The sequence below is a fragment of the Pelodiscus sinensis genome, chromosome 2 (assembly GCF_049634645.1).
Source record: "Pelodiscus sinensis isolate JC-2024 chromosome 2, ASM4963464v1, whole genome shotgun sequence".
Lineage (NCBI taxonomy): Eukaryota > Metazoa > Chordata > Testudines > Trionychidae > Pelodiscus > Pelodiscus sinensis.
The window spans coordinates 155,238,168-155,263,631 of record NC_134712.1 but is presented as its reverse complement, the minus strand read 5'-3'; positions in this window follow the sequence as shown (position 1 = coordinate 155,263,631).

Genomic DNA, 25,464 nt, shown 5'->3' with positions numbered 1-25,464 from the left:
TTTTTACATTTAATTTGGCAGTGTTTATGTTCCTTTCTATTTACCTCACTAGGATTGGACTTCCATTTTTAAAAGATGCCTTTTTTTCTCCCACTGCTTCTTTTACTTGGTTGTTAAGCCACAGTGGTTCTTTTTTAGGTCTCTTACTATGTTTTTTAATTTGGGGTATACGTTTAAGTTGGGCCTTTATTATGGTGTCTTTAAAAAGTTTCCATGCAGCTTGTAGGGATTTTACTCTAATCACTGTACTTTTTAATTTCTGTTTAACTAACCTCCTCATTTTTGCGTAATTCCCCTTTTTGAAATTAAATGTCAGAGGGTTAGACTGCTGAGGTGTTCTTCCCACCACAGGAATGTTCAATGTTGTTATATTATGGTCACTATTCCCAAGCGATCCTGTAATAGTTACCTCTTGGACCAGATCCTGCACTCCACTCAGGACTAAATCGAGAATTGCCTCTCCCCTTGTGGGGTCCTGTGCCAGTTGGTCCTAGAAGCAGTCATTTAAGGCATTGAGAAATTTTATCTCTGCATCCAGTCCTGAGGTGACATGTACCCAGTCAATATGGGGATAATTGAAATCCCACATTATTATTAAGTCTTTTATTTTGATAGCCTCTTTAATCTCCCTTAGCATTTCAACGTCACTATCACTGTTCTGGTCAGGTGGTCGATAATATATCTCTACTGCTATATTCTTATTAGAGCATGGAATTACTATCCATACTGATTCTATAAAACATGTTGATTCATTTAAGACTTTTACTTCATTTGATTCTACATTATCTTTCACATATAGTGCCACTCCGCCACCTGCATGATCTATTCTGTCCTAACCCTAAATAACATGTATTATTTACACAGTTCTTTATATCCTCCAGGCTTTCAGGGCTTGTCTACACTACAGAGAAGATCGAAGCTGCCGCAGTCACTCCCCTGGGGTTCGAATGATCGGATTTAGTGAAAACACGATAATTCAAAGTGAGAGGGTGCTCCCATAGGCACCTGTAGCCCTGCTCCTACGAGGAATAAGGGAAGTTGAAGGGAGAGTATGCTCCTGTTGACCTTCTGCTATGTGGATGGCACCAAAATGCAATTTAAGATACTTTGACTTCAGTTACATAATTATCATAGCTGGAGTTGCATATCTTTATTCAAACTTATCTCCTAATGTAGACCTAGCCTAACAGAATAATGGGTCAGATCCTTAATTAGTGCAAATTGTCCATGGCCCATTAACTTAAACAGAGCTTGGCCAGTTTAAATCAGATGAAGACCTGGCCTTAACTAATTAATTCACACATCCCTCTGTGAAATAAGTAGGTATTATCACCTTTTTATATAGGGCAAGATTAAGGCAGAAATTATTTACCCAGGACAACATAGAAAATAAATTGTAGAGACAGGATTAGCAGGACCTCATCCTGATTTTCAACACAGTGCTCATTATATCAGACCCTATCTCCTCCTGAAGTCCTCATCTAAGAGGGAGCTAGCCATTCAATTCTGCATAAGTGGCAAAGAAGGCTACAATGCAGGTTAGAAGGCTACAGTGCAGTAATTATTTTCAGCAAAAATAAAAATCATTGTTTTAAAAGTTCACATTTTTCTTCACACTTTTTAGATTCAGAAATCTCCCACATGTACATGTAGCAGTGATTATTGTGACTAACCATATTATGTTAGGCTCCTATGAGAAACAGTTAAAAAAAAAAGCCTGCAATAAAATGTCAGATCCCAAGTGATGAATGTGCATGAGCCTCAATCTACATTTTTTTTAGAACACTCTGTCATGTGATGCCCCAGAATGCAAATGGGGATTGAATCATTGAAGACCTTATTACAATTTAAAACAAGAAAGATTTTGCTCCCTACTCACCCTCAACCTTCGAGTTCATCCTCTCAGAATACACATATTCACAGATTATGCAGGCTTTTATCAGTTGGCACTGATACATTTACTGAAAAAATAACAGTAAAACTAGTGAGGGGATCATCTCAAAAGTCTGAGATGCTGAAAGAGTTGAAAGGCTCTTGACAGACATCAAGAAAGAAACAATTGAATAGAAAAAGCAAGAGCAAAAAATCACAAATGAAGAAAGTGGCCAGCAGAAAAAGGTCTGAGTGAAGTTGTAAAACAATGGGAAGAATAAAGAGTCTTTCCAAATAAGCAGGAAGAAACAAATGGAATTTGGTTCTTTCCTAACATGACTCTGCCACAAGTCTGGAGAAAGATACAGAAACTAAAGACCTAGTCCATAGAAAAGGCACCTCCAGGGGATGCTCACACCATTTAAACCCTTTTTCGGCACATACTTGCTCATGTGCTTAACTTTAAGTGAGTAAATAGTCCCAATGAAATTTAATAAGCTTATTCATGTGCTTAATGCACATGCATAAGTGTTTTCAGAATTGGGGTACAAGTTACTGAAGAAAAATCTGGGTTTGAGGTGCTGAAATAAGCCCCAGTCCTGCAATGAGCTTTACACAGTTGGAAACATGTGCCCATGTGAATCCCTATTTGATGTCAACAGGGTTCCATATGGATATCTGAACAAAAGACATAACTCTTGTTGTTTTGGAGATTATATTATGTGATTTATAGGCTTACATGGTCAGAGCCCCGTTAACATTAACGTACGCAGAGTGACAGTGTAGAGGGGCCACAACTGGTATGTAAACTACGCTTATATTCACTTCAGGCCCCTTTAAAGTGTAATGCACTTTAGTGTGAATTAGAATCAGAACTGTAAGCTGGTGTTGTTAAAAAATATATGTAAAACAAATTTTTTTTAAAATAGTTTTTCCTATTAATTTATTTGATTGAAAGCATGTATTGTATTGGCTTATGAACAACTGAGGAAATCTTCTTGCCCCTGGGGGATCTTCTTGTAGTTCAGAAAATGATTTTTGCATAGTGTCCACCCACAACTATAAATCAAGTCTAGTTTGCCCAATGTTGGCTTGAAACCATGGGTGACAGGTAAGGAAAGATGATGCTTTTCCTGGGTCTTAGTGCACAACCACTCCCTTTTTCCTAACCTTTTTCTGATCATTCCTGCAGCAGGGGGGAGCCATAACATGGTGGTGGTTCAACAGGTTTAGCCACTGACAGGCCACTGCTGCTATATTTATCTGCATCAGGACGCCACTCCCACAGCTCTCATTGGCTAGGAATGGCAATTCACACCTAACGGGAGCTGTGGTCACTGGTACCTGCAGCTGTGCAGATAAATATGTGGGTCACACCAGGAGCTAACCCTGGCCTCTTGATCCAGCCCTTGGGCTGGCATTTGCCCACCCCTCTCTTGCAGTCTCCCACATCAGGCTCTTGCAAATTTGTGAGTCTTCCCCCAGGGTGGATCTATTAATTGAAAAGTCTTCTGGCTTGTCAGACATATTAGCATGACACTAAACCAGTGAAAGAGCCATTCAGTCGTAATCAAGCCATGTAACAAGCATGTGCCTATTGGGTGGTATATACTGTCAATTTCTGAACTTACTGACAAAAACAGTTGTGTAATACAATAATACTTAAAAATGTGCTGTAAATATTGCAGTAGTTTGTTGCTGAAGATTATAAAAATCATAGCTCTATAAAGTCCTTGAAATCCTTGCATGCAATGTTAGAGGCACAATCTGAGTACTCATCTTAAGCCTTAAATGCTTAGATCTCCAGACATACAGGGTTTTTTTTAAAAATACATTCTTCAAAAGATTTTAATTACTATAATACAAAACCTTGCTTCCCTAGTCTTCCTATTCATCCCTGCTCTCCTTTCACACACACTCCCTATTGAAGAGAGCCCTTAAATGGACGACGTCCCTTTTCTTCCAGATAGCTAGACAAATGTGTTTCCCCTTTTTTGCTTCTATTGGATGAATTAGTTTTAAGAGAACCCTTCTCCAAAATTAGTACTTTAGTATGATAGAAAATCCTATGTCATACTTAATATAATTGGAAACATGTTTTTTTAATATAAACATATGATGAAATTTCAAAATATGTCTATTCTTATGGAGATCATACAAAATAAATTAGTGTTCCCCTTTTTAAAAAGCGATGAACTTTGTTATGAACACACTAAACCACTGTGATTAATTTAAAACAATATCTTTGTTTCAATGCATTAAATATATAGTAATCTGGAATTATTACTTTATGATGGCTTTAGGGTATATTTAAAATATGAAATCATGTTAGAAATACTGATTAATAAAATGTAAAACAGAGAAGAGCTGCTTTATCTATCCAATATATTTAATGTTATATTCAGCAAGAGAAATAATTTGCCTTACATAGTTTTCACAAATAAATATCTGATAAACTGCAAGGTATATAAAAAAACCTGTGACCAACATTTTGTATTTTCAAATTTAGTTTTACTGGTAATTCTTGGATGACCAGTTTTCACAATATGGCATGCAGTGGAAAACCTGCACCCTTTTCTTTATAAAGAAATTTTAGAAGAGTAGGGTATTTTTTCTTCCACTGTTATTTGCTACATCAGGGTTGAAGGATTTGGCAGGAAGGGATCAGCAAAGAATGGGAGCCAATAATTTGGGTGCTATTTGGTTTTAAGATTTAAAAGTCTCTTCCTTTTTTGTCTTTTTTAGGCCTGTTAAATTAAGCTAATGGAAATATATTCTGACACACTGGTTACAAAAACTGAAAGTGTTGGTACCCTAACATCTTCCTTCATTAGTCTCCAGGACAGCTGTTGGTTTAAGTTGTCTAACTATCCAAACTCTCATCATGGAAAGAAATAAACTGTGAATATTTTATTAGACAGAAAAAAATCTGATACATTAATTGTAAACAATTATTTGACAATCTATAGAGCTGAATAAATATTTATATAAATGGAAATTTATTCAAAGGTAACTTATCTGTAGGGTTGTCAATTATTTTAATCTCATAAATCCAAATGCCCTTCACTCATCCCTAATATCTTTCCTGAAGCCATGCCCTGTCCTATAACCTTCTCCAAGACCTTGCCCCTGCTCTCTCCATCCCTCCTTTATTCACCTTCCTCCACAGTCACTCACTTTCACTGGGATGGGACAAGAGGTTGTGAGAAGAGGCTCCGGGCTGAGCCTAGGGTAGGGGGCTAGGGTGCCGGAGCAGATGCAGGTTGTAGGCTATGGCCAGGAAGTACTTATCTCAGACAGCAGCCCGGCAGTGATGCAATGGAACTAAGGTGGGCTCTTCACCTGCCCTGGATCCATTGCACTCCTGGAGGTGGTTAGCACATCCCTGCAGCCCCTGCCTACAGATGCCATGCCCACAGGTCCCACTGGCTGCACACCAATAGGAGTTGTGAAATCAGTGCCTGGAGCAGGTGCAGCACATGGAGACACTCCCTGTCCCCTTCCCCCGCTTCAGGACCTCAGGAGTGTGCTGACTGCTTCTGAGAGTTGTACAGGGCTATGGAGGAGCAGGAAATTGCCTTAGCCCAGCTGCACTGGTGGATCTTTAGCTGTTTACAAGCTCCTGGATTGACTTCCATAGCTTCTAGGAGATAGAGCCCAATTCTGGGAGACTCCCAGTGAAATCAGGAAGGTTGACAACCCTACTTACCTGTCATTTTGGCATTTATCAATAACAAATAATTCCATGAGTCCTAATTATGAGTAACATATTATGACCCAACTGGTTGGACTGGCAACAAATGCACCAAAGATTCTTGGCCTGCATCTCTTTCTGTTAAATTAGTATAGGCCTAGTATAGTTACAGTGAACCTAGATTTGTTCTGGTGAAGTCAGAAGAGAATGAACTGTACATAAAAATGGGCTCAGGTTCTGTTCACAGCTTTGGATAAAAGTTGTTTAAATCTGACTTCACGGCCATTCCCTGTCCTCCCCCATATACACAGAGGCCTTGATCCTGCAAAGGATATAGCATGTGTTTACTTTCACACATCCAAGGGGAAATCCTGGCCCACAGAAAATTGGGAGTTATGGCACTGACCTCAGTGAGCTTAGTTTTTCACCCTTTGGGAAGTCCATTAACTTTTGCAGTCCCTAATCATGAAATCCAATCCAAATAGGGAGACTCCTGTACTCACACAATACTCCACTGTCTTCAGTTTGATACTGTGTGGCTGTAAGGGTCTTCATGCATTATAGCTTCGATCCCTCAAACACTTATACTAATGTTTAAGTATGTGCTATAGTTTTGTTAGGATCAGGTCTATACGCACAATTTTGCTCTCTTCATGTGGACTGGCCACTAAAGAGTAAGCCAGAAAGGTTTTATATTCATGGTTTGTGTCCTTGCATAAATGATCTACCTTTTCAAATAACTCTGTATGCTTCTTTTATTGTAAAAAGGATCAATTTCCTATGCAAATTACATTTTGGGGGAGGGGAGAGAGGACATTGTCGTTCATGGTTATGATGATTAGAGTCTATTTTAAAATCTGTTTCATTTCATAGATTATTTAATGCCTTACTATTGAACAGTGAAGAATTGAAGTGGGTTTTAAATTATTTTGTTATAGATACTAAAGCTTCTAGTTAAAACATTTTATATTTTAGCTAAAAGTCTTAATTAGTAAGTTTATAGTACTATAATTAATCTTGCAAAGTAAAGTGTATTTTCACGAAACATTAACATCTGAAACACATTCTGAGACAGGATGATGTCACATAATTTTCTTTCTTTCTCGGATTAGTCTTGGAGTCGATGAATTTAGTAAGGAATTCAGGTATCTCAGCAGAAAAATTGTCTATCCATTCCAAATGTAGTGGAGAACTTACTTATCCATGGGGTTTCTTGTCATTGGAGTTAAATCTGGGCAAAGGGAATGGAAAAATACTTTCAGACATTTACGCAAACATTATGGCTACGTCTAGACTGGCCCCAAATTCCAGAAAAGGGATGCAAAGCAGGTAAGTCTGCATAGGGAAATCCGCGGGGGATTTAAATATCCCCCGTGGATTTAAATAAACATGTCCGCCGCTTTTTTTTCGGCTTGGGGAAAAGCTGGAAAAAAAGCATCTAGACTGGCGCGATCCTCCGGAATAAAGCCCTTTTCCGGAGGATCTCTTATTCTTGAAATGTTAGTGAACCAGTGACAGTATGCAAAAAACAGTATCCAATCCATCCAACAAACCTCGGTGCCAACTCTGCCCACATATATACACCATCACAAGACCTTACCAGATCAGCCATACTGTCACTGGTTCATTCTCCTGCACATCTACTAACGTAATATATGCCATCATGTGCTGACAATGGCCCACTGCTATATACATTGGCCAAACTGGACAGTCCCTGCGTAAAAGAATCAATGGACACAAATCAGATATTACGAATGGCAACATACAAAAACCTGTAGGGGAACACTTCAATCTCCCTGGACACACAATTGCAGATCTAAAAGTAGCCATCCTGCAGCAAAAAAACTTCAGGACCAGACTTCAAAGAGAAACTGCTGAGCTACAGTTCATCTTCAAGTTTGACACAATCAACTCAGGATTAAACAAAGACTGTGAATAGCTAGCTGACTACAAAAGCAGCTTCTCCTCTCTTGGAATTCACACCTCCAGATCAGCTATTATAAGTGGGCCTCATCCTCCCTGATTGGTTCCACATCATCATCTCCAGCCTGATTCTGGCCTGCATATTTATACCTGCCTCTGGAAATTTCCACTACATGCATCTGACGAAGTGGGTCTTTGCCCACGAAAGCTTATGCTCCTACACTTCAGTTAGTCTATAAGGTGCCACAGGACTCCTCGTCGCTTTTAGAAATGCCATCGTGTTCCTAAAATATGAGAACTTCCAAATTATAGAGTACAGAGTCTTTTCAGAGAATTGTGAAGCAAGCTTCTGGAGTACTGTCAAAAAAACTGTAAATACATTCCATGGGTTTACTTCCTATAAGACATAAGTATCGTTGAACCTGTGGCATCATTTATGATATGATAAGAACACAAGACTGAATGCCAAGATAACCTTGATATAAAGGGGTGAAAATGTCTTTAAGAGGAGGATGGTGGGAGATTTATGCCAGTACATTTAATTCAGGGAATAAAAGAAAATGTGTTACATGGTTACTCCTCCTGAAGTTAGCCTTCTAGCCATTTCCTTTCTGGGGAAAGTTGCTCACATTCCTTTCACATTCTTCTATAGCATTTGCAAAAGTCACAGGAAAAAGTGGAGAGACAAAAAAAATATGTTTAAGTTTTGTTCTCCTTCACTGAAAAAAATTAAGTCCCCAGAAATTTCTACCAATGCCATATCCCACAAAAGCGGCGAGGAGTCTTGTGGCACCTTATAGACTAACCGAAGTGTTGGAGCATAAGCTCTGATACTTGACACGATGGCATTTCTAGTTTCCCCATTTGCCAAAACCACCTTTTCAGTGGCTCTTGAACAGTCTAATGATTATTATTAGCATTCAAAATGTATTCTGTTTTAAAATATATTTCATGTAAGTAATGAGCAATCTCACAAAGATCCTGATCTTGCAACAACATTTGTGGGAAGACCCCCGTGACTGTACAGGATTAATTGTAAGATAAGGGCCATGCTAATGAAAAGGGCTGTTTCCAAGAATTCAGATGTCGGTTAGATTGCTAAATTCCTTGCTAAAATCTCTGTGCTGGCATCCCGTTTCTGGCAGACAGCTGTGCAAAAAACCTTTCCAAAGCACCATAAACTCTCTTTGGTGGTAGACAATGAAAGAGAGAAACAAGCAAGAACAATTGTGTTAGCTGTGCACCAAATCAGAAAACCAAAAGTGAAAAGTTGCACATGAAGAAATCAGAGAAACAATTTCCACTTAAACTGGAAAGTCATCAGGATAAGTCTCTGAGAAAACAAATATCACCACTCCCACTTCTTCCACATGGAGGAATAAATCTCTGCTCAACTTCTGAATCCCAGCTCTATTAGGATACTAGGACAGGTGCACAAGTCACAAGATAGAGCTGTCTCTACTTAACTCTCCTACTGTGGCATATTTAGCAAAATATTCTCCTGAGCCAGACAGCCACTGACAATTCTGGAAGGGTTAAATCTCATACAGGTTACAGAGATTTCAGCCAGGACCATCTCCCAGACTTGAGGGTGTCACATACAGGTGAGTCCTGTTGCTCTCAGTGCCTTAAAAGGGAATTAGCCCAAAGTGGAAAGAACTCTGTGTTGAAGCAAGGATTGAAAGATATGAGAGGGTCCCTCCCTACTTTATTTTTTAAAATACAGACTATTAACCTTTATGAAGAAATACTGACAGACACTTTTGTGGTTTGCATATTTGTTTGTTTGTTTGTTTGTTTGTTTGTTTGTTTGTTTGTTTGTTTGTTTGAACAACAGCTTTGTAACTAAACCAAAAACCCCAGGCTGTGTTTCAATTCTCTCACAGGAAGATGAGGCAGGGCAAACTAAAGACTATGAGATTGTTAAGTGAGAAAGATAAGTGTCATATTATTTCAGTCAAGGCCTTGCATAGCCTATGACACAGCAGATCCCAGTTGGATGGAGAGATTAACTGATTCAGCAATATGTTGGTGCTGTTGACAGAAAGCTTTCAACCACTTGATGTTAATGAAAAAATGACGTTTAAAAAAAATCCATACCAAACTTCAACACTGTAAAAGTTCTATAAAATAGTGAAGCTAGAGGTTTTGATATTTAGGAATGGGGCTTTCATACACGGAGTGTTTTTGTCAAAGTGCTCAGAAGCAAGAGTTCAGGTTCACATTTAATCTACTATATATTTGAGAGAGTTTGTCTGAGTGAGTGAACGAGCAAGTCTGTCCATCCTTCTGTTCGTTTAGGAGCTCCTAAATTGTAAGAGCTAGGATCACCACATTCAGTATACAGCTTCCTCTTATTACAACTTAAAGCAAACCAATGGTTTGGTTTGTCCCAGGCATGTACTAGGTTGACAGAAGAATGCTTTTGTTGACAAAGCTACTATCACTCAGGGAAGATATACTTTATTTCATATAAAACAAACAGGTTGAATCCCTGCTTTAATGGCAAAACTGATTTTGCTCTTAACTATAGAGTTGTGTCCAGCAGCTCTGTAAAACTCATGATAGCTACTGGGAAGAACTGATATAACAAAGCAACCCGTTATAGAGTTATGCTGAATATTACCACCTATTAGAGGTTTCATGATCCAAATAGTCAAACAGTAAATTGTTACTAATCCAGATATTATAATAGGATGAGTTACATAAACCCCAAGCTCAAGGAGCACTGTGCATCATTGCAAATGTTTTTTTTTCTTTAAAGGCTGAAACAATTAGATGTCTGTTTTCATAAGATTAAACCAGTGAGGTGTAAAATTGCAGGTTGAAAGTCAAGTACACCGCATTATTTTCTCCAGTCAGAACAAAATAACAGCAAAAAAACTTGTCTAGATCTGCATTAATGTCTGCATGATCAACCACAGTGCTGGCAAGTAGAAACAAGCACACTATCATTTTTACCTTGAATGTGAGGAATATTCACCCACCTCTGCCATACAAGGTAACCCTCACAACATAAGCAGGATTTTCTCTTCACATTACCATGGTCTCAATGATTTATGCTCCCAATATTTGGAGGAACTAAGTATACAACTAATAGTCACTAATTTAAACCAGTCACTAATTTAAACTATCTTTAATATAGTTTCTAATTTACCATGTGAAAATTCTGAATTACACTTTGCTACTGACGAGACTCAGAAGATGGAGTTAAAGTCATAACAGACTTGATAATGGCTGTAGATTATGAAAGTCAAAGGCTGTTTCAAGTTTGCCAAGTTTACAATAGAGTTAAAAAAAGAAGTCTGTCCCATCAGTAAAGTAAAAAGAGCTAAAATCTGAAGCATTGTATAGCATCATATGCCTAACAATTGCCTGAACAAAAAGTGGAATTATACTTTCAAAGCTAAGCATTTATGGAGCTACTAAAAATAGGATTCCCATTAATGTTCTAGATCTAGTAAAGAAATCTGGGATCTGGAGATTAACTTAGTCCCATGGATTTACTAGTGTAATCCACACACCTAGTATGGTTCCCTGCACTACAGAAAAGAATATATTTGTGGTGTAATGAAGATATTCAGTCACTGAGCTGACACCAAATTCCTTTGCAAGAGAAAAATGCAGCTTGTGGAATCTCTCACCCTCAAAAAACTGAGGTTTGAAGATTTCAGGCCAGGTCCTTAAGCTTGTTAATGCTTGTCCAGGGGCATATATAATTTCTTTGACCATCTTAAGCAATTATTTCAAAATTACCCATTTGTAATCACTGAATGTACAAAAATGAGATTGCTTAAAACACTAGAAAACATATTGTCAGGAACAATTCTGTCATGGCAGGAGGGTGCAATGAATGATTCAATAGTTCTTCTCCATCTGTAAATGTAATGATTCTGTTCCCCAGCCCTCCGCAGAGGGATGGGCAAACCCGTGAGTTCTGACTTGGCATAGGGGCCAGCATTAAGGGTAGAACTTTTAAGTATGCTCATGGTCTGGCTCCCCAAGGGTAGCTTGTCATTTAAATCTTATTAATTTCAATAGCAGCTAGGTGCATAGCTAGCTGCGAGGATGTAGACTTATGTGACTTAAAAGCATAAATCCCTCTGACCTCAGGAAAGTGCACTGTATGAAATATAATGGGTTTGGGTTTTTCTTTTTACTAAACTAAGAATTCTGTACAGAAATATTTTGAAATAATTAAACATGAATGCCATTCTGTGCCTGGAAACATTAGGTGCAAGCAGATCCGAGATGACCTGATTGTGTTTAGGACTAATTTAATTGGTTCAGAAAAAAAAATCATCCCCCAGTCAATGCGTAAGACCCACTGGTACATTTGAGGAGGCTGCCAATATTTAGGTACTGTATTTAATCATCTTCGTTCTTCTAAGAAGGTACGGTAGCCTCCTAAAACTCCCACGTCATCATCATCAAGAAACAGCACAATGCCATTCTCAGATCATTATACTTTCATATATATATATATATATATATCAATTGCCACATTATTTTTTAAATTTTTGTTCCTTGTAACATTGGCTACTGACATGGCTACCTGTGTTGCATGAAACATATCAATGTAATAATCTATGTTTAATTTAATTTAATTTAATTTAATTTAATTTAAACTGAATTCAGTTTAATTCAAGTTTATGATGTGGGCAGGTGTATATTCAAAATGCTGTATTGGCACAATTGCACCAATGCAGCTGTGCTGTTGTAGCACTTAAGTGAATATGCTCTTATGTCAATGGGAAAACTTCTCCTGTCAGCGTAGTTAAACCACATTTCCATAAAGTGGAAGCTCTGTTTACAGAAGAAAGTCGTGCATTGACACAGCACTGTCTGTATAGATTAGGGTCAGTGTAATAACATGTCCCAGGTGTGTGGATTTTTACAACCCTGAGATACCTAGTTCTATCAGTATAGGTCTGTAGTGTAGGCTTGGTCTATGTGAATGCAAGGATTTTCCTTTTAAACTCTGAAATGTCCTTCTATACTCAGTCCTGACCATCCCTAAATAATTGATAGTATTTACAAATTTCAGTAAGAGCTGAAGAATAAATGAAGACAGCCAATGATGGTACCATGCACATTCTGAAAAAATGTCTTGTGCTGTCAGAGAGGTGGCTGACTTCTCCTTGAGTAAGAAACAAGGAGAACTATAGAAAGGGTTCCTTCTAGATGTGGGTATCCAAGGTGCAATTGGGCCTAGAGTAATCATCACCGATTTTCTCCATGACTTTTACCCACAAAGTCCACTTCATTAACAGAGATTACCAGGGGGTCAAGAAAATTACAAATGCAAATGTCCACTGAAAACATCTCACTACTCTCACTACTGAAATAGAGCTATATAAACACCAAACAAGAGAACATGGATAAAGTATGCTGCAATTCACAACAGAAAGTAAGGAATAATAGTACACTATTTAACTGAAGTTTCAGGAGGACTTTAAGAAGTCAGAATGCAATTATTCAAGTAGCAACTGAGTAGAAATGTGACGGGTACCATACTATTGCTGTTAAATCTTCCATTCAATCATTAAGAAGGAACAAGTCAGGACCTTGGTTTTATATGGGACTCGAAAGACAGCACTTTCAGCAGCATAATATCATGAAATCCTATGCTGGAGCATGGGTCCAAACCAATTTCACTTGTCTAAGCTTCCTTTTGATACATTTGCCTGTGACAAATAAGACAACCCTGACTGCTTTGTTTTGAGAATCCTGCAGCTCTCTTTAAAACCTCACTAACTAACCACACCTCCAACTCTCGGTTTGAAAAACGACTAAACTTTTATTTAAGCAGAAAAAAACCCCACAATCTTTCATTAATCCTTCTACTTCCTACTCCACTGGAGAAAGCCTAATCTTATAAAAGACAAGCAGTGCTTGATCCCTTCCTGATCAGAGTTTAGCTCCCTAACTTCCTCTGTGATGCTACTTCCATTCTCCTCAGAATTTCTCATCAAATTCAAAATATCCAAAGTCCCATAATTGCAGTCTACATGGAGATTCCATGCAGGAGTCCAAGCCTATTCACCTCTGTTCAACGAACAGCATATGTTATTTTGGGGCTTCATCCCACACCATACACCATATCCTATCATATAATTTTAAGTTAAGTGTTTACATACTCACTTCTACACAGCATGTAACAGAGTTAGGAGAATGTAACATGGCATACTCTGTCCTCATCCTCTGATTACCAGACTCCACCCAAATTCTGTCCAAATTTAAATTCCATGTGAATTTAAATATATTCCCATCACCATCCCTAATAGTCTCATGCAGGGAAGAATTATCAGTGTTTCTTGCCCTTTCTCATAGGTGGGTGTGTCTACACTGCATAGTTATTTCGAGATAATGAGTATTATTTTGAAAAAACAATGTGAGCATCTACACAGCCATTCCTATATTTCGAAATAATTTCAAAATAACGTATGGTTTATGTCTGAAATCTGTAAACCTCATTCTACAAGGAATAATTCCAAAATAGCTGTTGAGAAATAAAGTGTGTAGAGATACGCGTATTCTTTCAAAAATGGGAATTTGGAAAGTGAAACTGCTGTCTAGACGTGGTTCTTTTTGGGGAAAAAACCCCTTTTTTGAAAGAACCGTAATGCCTGAAAAATGAGGTTTACCGGTTCTTTCAAAAAAGGGGGGGATTCAAAAGAACTGCGTCTAGACGGTGGTTTCACTTTCAAAATACTCATTTTCAAAAGAATGTATGGCCACCATGATGTAAATGAAACATGGGAAATTCAAATCTCGGCTTCATTTGCAATTTCAATCTGCCTAATTTACATCCCTCTTTCGAAAGAGGGATGTAGTCTAGACATAGCCTAAGACAATAAAACTGTTATGTAACTTCCTATATGTACCTTAATAAGTAAAATCAAAGTCCTGGCACAGGCAAGACATACAATGCTAAACAGATAGTAGAGCATTTGTTAATGTAATGGGATGCAAGGACTTCCTCGACATCGTACAAGATAGACTGGTAAAACTGGAGCTAAGCATTGCTAAATTAAAAATCTATGATGGCTTCATCCTCACACCTCTAGAGCAATGTGCGTTACATGCAGTGCATCAATAGAAGGTATGCCCAACTAGAATTTCAAGATATGAACACCAAACAGAAATCACTTCTATAGGACAATACAAGCAAACACATTGGCGTTAACCTTCTGCCTAAAAATCATACAGTAAATTGACAGGTGGTAGAAAACAATGCACATAGACAAACACAATCAGGTGGCATCTCCAGGGCTTGAAACATGAGAGAGTGAAATAATATAAGTGAAGGTTCTCTATATTTAAAAATAAATAAAAAAACATCTAACCAGTGCAACACCTATCATGCAGAGTCCCTAGAGCATTAATAGAAAAATATACTGAAAATGGTAAAATAAATGGAAAGGGATGGCAGTATTCCCAAAGTGACTGAACCTCCAAAATAGCTAAGCCACATAAGTCTGTGAGCATATAGTACTTACTCACACTATCACCTCTAGCAAATTTCCCAGACCTGAAGATGAACTCTGTGTTAACTTAAAAGCTCGTCTCTCTCACCAACTGAAGTTGGTGTAATAAAAAGATATTACCTCACCCACCTTGTCTCTCTAATATCCTGGGACCAACTCAGCTAAACCACCACTGATTATATGAATGTAGAACAATTGGCAACAGACCTGAGGTCAGATCACAGTTAAGGAAGATAAAAGAAGCAATCAGTACTGAGGCCCTGCTTTTATTGTCTCACAATTCAGGTCTGTTAATGTAAAGCCACAAGGATTTCTGTATCTTACTGAAGAAACTGAAACACCAGTTCAGTGGAACTATCACAGTTTGTACCAGGTGAAAATGTGACCTGATCTTTTGTGTGTGAATAACATGGACAATAAATAGCTCTGATTCTTTCCAGCATGATTAGTGTTAGCTGACCAAAATAGGGGACCTTAAGACACCAAGATGGAAGAATTTTATTCATTAAAAAAGGAAAGCTTCCTTGCTATATGTGTGTGGGTTAATATCATGGTGGGAGGCTAACTATTTGGAATTAAATCACCCCAAAATGTACACATTCTTTTTAGACACTCATATCACAGTGATGAATATTTAAAATAATAGAAAAATGTATTCAAAGTAAGGTGACCTTCTTCATAAGATTTAAACTGGGATGATTTTGTGCTGACATATTTTAGGGTCATTCAAAGGGCAAAGGAACACATTTAAATGCATGCTAGTGTCACTACTGTCATTTTCACACTAAAGCAATATGTTCATATTTCTAACATTGGAGGATTTTTTTCCCCCACAAAATCCTGATTTTCAAAATAAAGATGTCATGAAATACTGAGCAGGAGTCATTAAGATTTAATGTGAGTCAAAGGACTATTTCAACAATGTTGATGCTCATTTGACTTTTCACTTTTTAAAATATTGAACACTGATTCTATTGGATGCTCTTCTGGACCATATTCTAATTGGTATACCAATGTCTGGATCAAACATTTGCAGTTACATTTTTTTATTTGAACATTTGATGGAATGAAAAAAAATGGGATAGTACAGGTGTTTTTGGAAGACGATCCAGACATTCACCTAAGTATCTTGTGAAAATATGGGACTAGCCCCATTAAAGGCAAAACAGATTGCCAACTTAATTAGCAGTCACTATAAAAATCCTATATTTAATATGGTCAGCAGCTGTATGATAACATCTGTACATGACCCTATGTGTTGGTAATTATTATATCATCCAGATAGAACAGAGTTAATTGTCTCATAGGGCCATGTAGAGATGTTGTCACACAGCTGTCATACTTTGTTAATTGTTCAGGCTCAAGAGCAGGAGTTCTTTTTTATTCATGTCAACATTTGCAAAGAGAGCAGTGGAGCTGCTGCTGGAAGCTCAAGGTAAAACAGATCCTGAACCAGGTGCCAAACTTGTGAGCTTACTATGTGAGCTGGAAACAATATTCTTGAACAAAACCGTTTTTTCACCAACAAATGCAGATTTAGTCAAATAACTGATATTGTGAATTTGAGTTACATTTGTTTATTTTTTATCAAAGAAAAAAATTATACAAAAAAGCTTGAAAAAAACCAAACACTTTTTTTGACATTTTCAAAATGAAACCTATTGAACTGTTAACATTATATATACAGTTTTAAAAGGTTGAAAATGAAATGACATACTTCATTTTAGATCAAGCAAAAACTTTTTTTCACTTTTTAGGACATTGAAATTTTCAAAATATTTTTGTTTCCGTTGAATCCCAAATGATTTTATTTTCACTTTTCGCCCCAGAATACCCAGCCAACTGAAAAATCAATTATTGCACAGGTCTTCTCCTTATGGTAAATTTGAAAAGAAACAACATTCAAGGGAATGCAAAAGGAAGAGGAACATAGTGTTGACAGTGGATATCACTAAAGATGGAGCCACGGAGATGAAAACAAGGTCTCTAAATTATTTGAGCTGAAACTAAAACTGGATGCCCAGAACATTACTCCCCCTCCCCCAAATAAAACCCAAGATGATGACATCTGATGCCTGTCTCATTAGCAAAGCTTGTCAGATAGAATTCTGTAGCTAATTTATCAAAACTGATGTGTAGCCTGGAGTTTCCAGGAGGCATGCTTTGAGGTGAAGTACAACATTTCTATGTCTAAACATTAGAAAGTGACTTGATTGCCACATGCTGTATAATGAAGAAAAGTGAAAATATTGAGCAAAGAAAGCCAAACAGAAGGCATATTTCATCTCCCTAATCTGTGAATCTCTTTAAAAAAAGTGAATACACTGCTTGCTTGGGTTAGATAACTTTACATTAAATATATCTGTTAGTATTTCAGACATTATTTGAACATTGAGTAAGTGCTGAAGTAAATTGGTGTATTTTGAATTTGATTGCATAATAGTAAAGTTTAAACTTCCAATAGGAAGTGTAACAAAAATAGGCAGAACCATTAAATAGAATTTAAAAATGAGAAGGGAAGTGTGACCTTGTTCAATTGCTTGCTGGTTTTGGGTTATATATCTATAGAGAGAAGAGAAAAGTGCATTGTACTTAAACCACAGCCAAACAAAAGGCTCTCTCCTCCTTTCCTTCTTCCATAGCCGAACTGAGGATATGTCTAAGCTACAGACTTTGGTCAATGCAAGTTACATCAACACAAATCTACCACCATTAGTGTATCACCTGGGTGTCTGCATACTTTACTCTTTGAGTCAGAGATGCATGTATTCACTTAGGGTATGTCTAGACTACATGGCTCCATTGATGGAGCCACGTAGATGAGTTTACTAGACATAGGAAAATGAAGTGGCGATTTAAATAATCACCACTTCATTTACATCAAAATGGCCGCCACGCTGTGACGATCAGCTGTTTGGCGGCACAGAGGGGCAGTCTGGATGTGCCGCGGTTGACAAGGGAAGCCTTTGTCGACCGCTCTGGTAAACCTCATTTCACAAGGCATACCAGAGCATAAATATATCCCAATGTGCAATCTGCAATTTTTCATCACGTTGTCTTTTGGAAAGTTGTGTCAATACATGATGGGGCCAAAATCAGTTTCACAGGGGTGCATGTGAGCCAATAATCAACTTACCAGTATCTCTGTCACATAATGTCAGCTATATCACCTAATTTTCATGCCTAGTTTCAAAATCCCATAACCTCCCCCCCCCCCACACAGATCTCCTTGCTGTTCACTATCTCTGATGGAGCTTGAACAGCTCAGCCCTTTGTGATTGCAAGCACAGGCCACACAATCTTCAAATATTTGGAGAGCCACAAGAAGAACCAAATCAGCAGGGAACTGAATTGGACAGATTGCTGTGGAGGACAGATTTCTGTGGGAGTTCGTGAGACCTGATTCAAGATTGCTGGTGGCATTCATGAAGCAGTCACAGATCATGCAAATATGCAGGGCCATTAATCATATCCTGCTTCTTAGGACTGTGACTCTCAGCATTGTGAAAGACACAGGGCATGGATTTTCATAGTGGGTTTCCTGAACTTTGGTAGAGAAATATACAGTATGCACCTCTGTTTATGAGTCCAGAACGTCTTTCCATGGAGTACATCGACAGAAGGGACTACTTTGGTGGATTCCCAGGGACACTTCACTGACTCCAATATGGGCTAGTCAGGGAAGGTACATGACACTCATACCTTTAAGAACACAAAATTATTTAGAAAATTACAAGACGGGATTTTCTTTCCTGACCAGCAGAATACCATTGGTAATGTTGAAATGTCATTGTGATCCTGGGAGATCCAACCTAACCTTGTCTCCCCAGGCTAATGAAACCATGTACTGCCACCTTGATATCACCAAGAATAGATTCAACTATAAGTCTAGGAGCTGCAGAATGACTGTTGATAGATTGACAGGATGCTGTCACTGTTTATTCGCATGATTGGATCTCAGTGAGAAAAATATTCATTGGTTATAGCTGCCTGCTGTGTGCTGAATAATATCTGTGACAACAAATGGAGAAATGGTCCACCCAGGGTGGAGGGCAGAAGTGGAGCTGCTGGCTGCTGAATTTGAACAGCCAGACACAAGGGCTAGTAGAAGAGATCAATGGGAAGCTATGCGTGTCAGTGAGGAGTTGAAAGAGCACTTTAACAGAGAAACACAGTCTTGTGGTGGACTATGCTCTACCTCATTCTGCTGTTTTGATGCCTGTTAGGAATTGTGTGGTGCTTGATGCACTTCTGTGACTATAACATTGAGTGTGCAACTGTTAATACAGTGGTGCTTGCTGTACATTTATGATTATTAAACTCTGTTTGTAATGCTAGGTGTTTTTCAATATATGTTGTGAACTATTAAAGATGAATTATGTTCCAACCAATCCAATTTTATTCACTCTCAGAATCAGTGAAAAGAAAAATCCATGCAATGTTAAAGTAAATACTTTAAAAATAATAAATTACTGGATCAAATCTTATGACGGGGAAAGAAAATTCATGTCCATTTGTAGACATGTAGCTAAAATGTAGCCAAATACAATGGAATGTGCCTCAGTGTACTTCTCCAGAAATCCTTTCTGACTAGCAGAAAGGAAAAGTCCATTGTTGTTGATAAAGATGCATTAAGCAAGCAGTTTGTGTTTGTTATTAATGTTAAGTCAGGAATGAACAAAAGGATCTATGTTATTTTTGTCACCCATTTACCATTAGGATTGTTTTCTTCAAGCGTGTTAGAATGGTTTTCTTTTTTTGTATTATGAAAGAATTTGTAAAAGTAATAGTAACTTTAATCTTACAATATTTTGTACTTGATCTGTTTTTACAAAAGCAACTATAAGTCTCAGAGGGACAGCTGTGTTTGTCTGTACCACAGGGCTACTCGTTTTTAAAAGCAACTATGCAATCCTTGCTCTTAGGAAGGAACTATGTAATTTTTGTTTGTGTGATTGAAGAATGTGAGTGTTTGTTTCAAAACAGATTAATCTATTGAATTTGCCCTTAGTATTTAATAAAGGATCAGGAGCAGACTGGTGACCTTGAAGTTAGAAGTAAGCACTCCCGACATGTGAAGATAACAAATCCCATCAAACTCAGGGTGGGGCAACAACCAAAAAAAGTTCTTCAGCAGACTGATATTAAACAATGAAAAGAATTTCCAGATAAAGATATATTGCAAAGAGTCTGATTAAAATCTGATATAGCAAAATCCATAGATTTGCACAAGAAGGGATTCCTACAAAATATAGAGTGTCTTGAATAGTTCTTTGTGTTCCATTTGACCAAGATCCTGGAGTATTGGTCAGCTGAAGATAAAACACACAGAGGTACACTGTCAATACAGTCATAAAGGAAAGCAAAATGTCAACTTTAGAACTCCTTCCCCTTGCTCCCCTAAACTTTTAAAAAAGACGTGCTCATTGACACTTCTGCTGGGAAGTGCTTATGCAGGACACTATTTATGGTGCCAGCTATCGTGAGAATGGTCTGTCAGAGATGAAGGCAATGAGGAAGGAATTGCTCAGTTGCAGGAATATGAAAGTAGGACAATGACACTAAACAGTGGCACTATTTTTTACAGGCAGTGGTGATTTTAGCTGCAATCTCATAATTCAGCAGTGAGGCCAGCAGACCTCCATGGCCTCTGGGCAAAGCAGGGAGAGTAGTTCCATGGCTTCAGAATGGGTGGGGCTTGAGGAAGAAGGGGCAGGACAACTCTAGCTTCCCTCTGGCAGCCTCAGTGCCAGCCAGAGTGTGCTGCACCTACCTCAGGCTGTCCTCAGTGCTGCCTGGAGTGGTTGCGTGAGATTCCAGCAGAAATTAAAGAGGCCCGGGGCTCCAGCCATCTCTCCTGCTATGGTAGTGGTGACCAAGAGCTCCAGTCCCTTTTAAATCACTGGGCTCCAGGGCAGTTTCCCCCTTTGCCTCTCCCCATCAGTAGGTTTGCTACTCAAGGTAACAAAGGCAGAGACAGCACATTTGCTGCTGGCTTCCCAAAGTCATCTGGGCCCATATGCTGTTGGCCTGTGTGCTGCAGAGGTGCTTGCTGAAGTTATCACTGACTGGAATGGGGAAGTATCCTACCACGGAGGATGCAACAAGGCTGCCATCCCTGAAAAACTTAGGGAGAAGATTGCAGAGCCCGTGCATAAAAGTTTAATTCAGATCTCTCAGGAAGATTCCAGGGACACGTCTCTGCACAGAAGCAAACTGAGCCACATTCCCTCTTGCCAAATTCTACAGGGCGATGAAAAAAAGCTAATAACTATGCTTCCTCTTTTTCTTTAACCATTATCTCTTTCAGAACAGTAAAATAAATGCCAAGTTGATTGCAGTGTACTCTTAAGTTGGGAGCACCATAATGGGAAATAAATTTAGACACTTACCCACAGCTCTCTCCATCAGCCTCATCTGGACTGCTGGGACTGTCTGGACTGATTTAGAGCCTCAAATAGATCCTAGCTGATAGTTGGTTGCATGAAAGCCTCCTTGTCCCCACTGTTCACAACAGGGGCTCCTGGTTTAGGCTTTTTGGATGTATTAGTGGTAGACTGTGCCAGTGGGGGTTCTGCCAAATATGGCATTCAGCTTTTTGTAAAAATGGCAGATCTGCAGCTCATCTCCAGATTGATTGTTGACCTCCCTGATCATCTGAGGTGCCTGATGATTCCTTCACATTCATGCAGCACTGCTGCAGGTTAGTTCCCTGTCATATCCCTTTTTCTGAATACCCTGTTCAGTCTCAATGGATACGTCTAGACTGGCAAGATTTTGCGCAAAAGCAAGTGCTTTTGCACAAAAACTTGCCAGCTGTTTACACTGGCCGCTTGAATTTGCGCAAGAGCACTGACTTTGTAATGTACAAAATCAGTGCTTCTTGTGCAAATACTTTCACGCTCCCGCTCGGGAAAAAGCCTTCTTGTGCAAGAATACTTGCACAAGAGGGCCAGTGTAGACAGGGAAGAACTGTTTTGTGCAAAAAAAGCCCCGATGGCTATAATGGCGATCGGGGCTTTCTTGCGCAAAATTGTGTCTAGACTGGCCACAGATGCTTTTGCGCAAAAGCACTTTTTCCACAAAAGCATCCGTGCCAATCTAGACGCGCTTTTGTGGAAATACTTTTAACGGAAAAAACATTTCCATTAAAAGTATTTCCACAAAATCATGCCAATCTAGATGCAGCCAATGTCTCTATAGCTAGCCCAGGAATTCTAATATCACCTTCTTCTCCTAGCTGAAACTTGCCTGCAGCATGTGGCTAGCATGGGCAACTGAGTAGTTGCACACAACAGTGGAGTGTTGATAAGTGTGCTCACAAACCTAGGGAAACATTTAAAAAATTCACAAGGTTTTAAAGGGAAGGGTGCAGTCTAGTCTATGTGACCCCTGTGGAGTGCAGTTCAAACAGCAGTGAATATCAGGCATTTGGAAGACTGCTACGGTTGACATACGTAATTCTGTAGCTACACTGGCTCTGCATCAACCTCACCACATTGTTCTTGCAATGTGGGGGAGGCAGTGTTACTATTTTGGCAAAATGGGATGCATATAGCAATGGGAGACAAATTGAAGTGACGACACATGCACAGCTAGGTCAATGCAAAATGGCTTATATTGGCCAATGAACTGTGTACACATTTTAACTAAAGACCCATGCTATATGACCCAAAGGGTAAAATCAAGGCAAGTGAGGTCAGGTATTAATGTCTCTTTGCTATATACACTTCCAGACAATCTCTGTCTCCTCAGAAGATGTTTCTACACCAAAAGCATGGGGGGGGGGGGGACCAAGCCCCTCACACTGTGCAAGAGGAACAATGCTGAATTGGCAGCATGTAGATGTCTGAGCATGCAGAAGAGTGAGAACAGCTTTTCTGCCAAAGCAATTCTTCTTTAAAACAATATATTTTTTCAAAGGAAAATATGTGATGTCTGAAAGCAGTGAACAACTTTTGTCCTTTTCAAATGTTAAATCAGATCAGATGTACATTAGTTATGGCTTCACTCCATGTTCAAGTAGCCACAGATATTTCTTTAGCCATTGGCATGGTAAATGTAGTGTGCATTATTTATGTATTTCTAAATGTTAGAAAATGAGTTGTAAGAAACTGTAATATTCTTACAGGCAAATGAAATTTCTCTTTTCCAAAATGCCTCCTTTGCTCTCAGCTGCGGTGTTGCGTAATCAGCTGAAGCTGTCAAACCATGTTCTGCCATAGAAAAAGGGGGGGGGGAATAGAGCTCCTTGAGGATCATTATCCTAGTGAACATCACATATATGGAGTGATCAAAGGGCCATTACGGCATGGTGACAGATTTTGATTGCTGAAGGTCAGGAAAGGAATTATACCACCAATGGGCAAACTTCTATTATAATGGATTAGAATAAAATAGAGGCTTGCCAAGTTATAAATTGCACCTAAAAAAAAAGAGAGAGAGAAAGAGGTAATGTCATGAATACAGAGGCCAAAATCTGCTCAGCTTGTTAACATAAGATGAAACACATCGTTGTGCAGAGTGCTAGCACAAAGCCTAGGTGTCTTTGACCCCCTGTCTGCATGAAGACCAGTTCTGTGGGTCTTCCTAACTTGAACTCTACAGTGGTGTGGTACTTGCCCTCTGGAATGGGGGAGAAGATAATCTGTGGCCCTCAAGGTAGTAAGTCATGGCCCTGAATGGCAAATGTATTAAGATGAAAAATATTATATGTTGAAATTAGTACAGGCAGTCCCCGGGTTACGTCAGTCCGACTTACGTCGGACCCCTAGTTATGAACCGGAGGGGGGGGCCTGCTAGTGCGGGGTGCCTCCCCCACTGTCACCGCCTCCGGTGGCATGGGGGGCGCTTCCCCCCAGCAGACCAGGGAGACGCGGAGTGGCTTTTCTTGTCGCGGAGGACGCGGGTGGCGGGACCGTGGAATATCTTGGCGGTCCTGCCGCCCACGTCCACCCCGGTGAGAAAAGCCGCTCTGTGTCTCCCTGGTCTGCTGGGGGAGGCGCAGCTAGTGTGCCCCCCCCAGCAGACCAGGCTTTTCTTGACGACGCCTGGGGTAGAGCAGCTGTGGTTGGTCCCACAGAGCCGAGGTGCGGCGCTACTGGACCAACCCAGCAGCACCTCAGCTGCTCTGCCCCAGGTGTGTCCGATTCAGCCACTGCTGGTCAGTTTCAACAGCGGCTGAATTTGGACGCCAGTTCCGACTTACATACAAATTTAACTTAAGAACAAACCTACAGTCCCTATCTTGTACGTAACCCGGGGACTGCCTGTATGAGATTAAACATAAAGGGGCTTGGCTCAGCAAACACATTTATACTGAAATAGTATAGGGGCTTTGTTCCCTCCCCTCCCCAACTTCCTTCCACTTCTTTCCCTGCAGCCCCCAGCTAAAACCTCTCCAACGCATCATCAGTGATCTACAACCCATCCTGGACAATGATTCCTCATGCTCACAGACCTTGGGAGGCAGGCCAGTCCTCACCTACAGACAGCCAGCCAATCTGAAACAAATTCTCACCAGCAACTATACACCATACTACAGTAACTCTAACTTAGGAACCAATCCCAGCAACAAACCTCAGAGCCAACTCTGCCCACCAGCAACACCATCACAGGACCTAACCACATCAGCCACACCATCACGGTCTCATTCACCTAAACATCTACCAATGTAATATATGTTATCATGTGCCAGCAATGCCCCTCTGCCATATACATTAGTCAAACTGGACAGTCCCTACATAAAAGAATGAACAGACACAAATCAGATATCAGGAATGGTAACATACAAAAACTTGTAGGAGAACACTTCAATCTCCGTGGACACACAGTAGCAGATTTAAAAGCTGCCATCCTGCAACAAAGAAACTTCAAAAACAGACTTCAAAGAGAAACTGCAGAGCTACAATTCATTTGCAAATTTGACACTATCAGTTTAGGATTAAACAAAGACTGTGAATGGCTAGCCAACTACAAAAGCATTTTCTCCCCTCTTGGTGTTCACACTTCCACATCAGCTGCTAGAAGTGGGCTTCATCCTCCCTGACTGAATTAACCTTGTTATCTCTAGCCTTACTCTTGATTGATATTCTTTTCATATGCCTGCATATTTATACCTGCCTCTGAAATTTCCACTACATGCATCTGATGAAGTGGGTCTTTGCCCACAAAAGCTTATGCTCCAATAAATCTGTAAGTCTATAAGGTGCCACAGGACTTCTCATTGTTTTAGTTGATGAAGTGCAGCCATAATAATAGAGACTGGAGCCTGCCTCAGATTAATTTCAAGGCCTTTCCATAGTGGGGACATGTTATTTTGATTTTGTTATTCTGGGAGTTATTTCAAATTTAGTTATTTCAAAATATTTTCATAGTGTAGACATGCACTAATTGACTTAATGTAGGTATGCACAGGGTTTGGGTGCCTAAAGTTTTGCACCTAAAGCCGGAGATACAAAGATTGTGGCTTAACTTTCCAGAGGA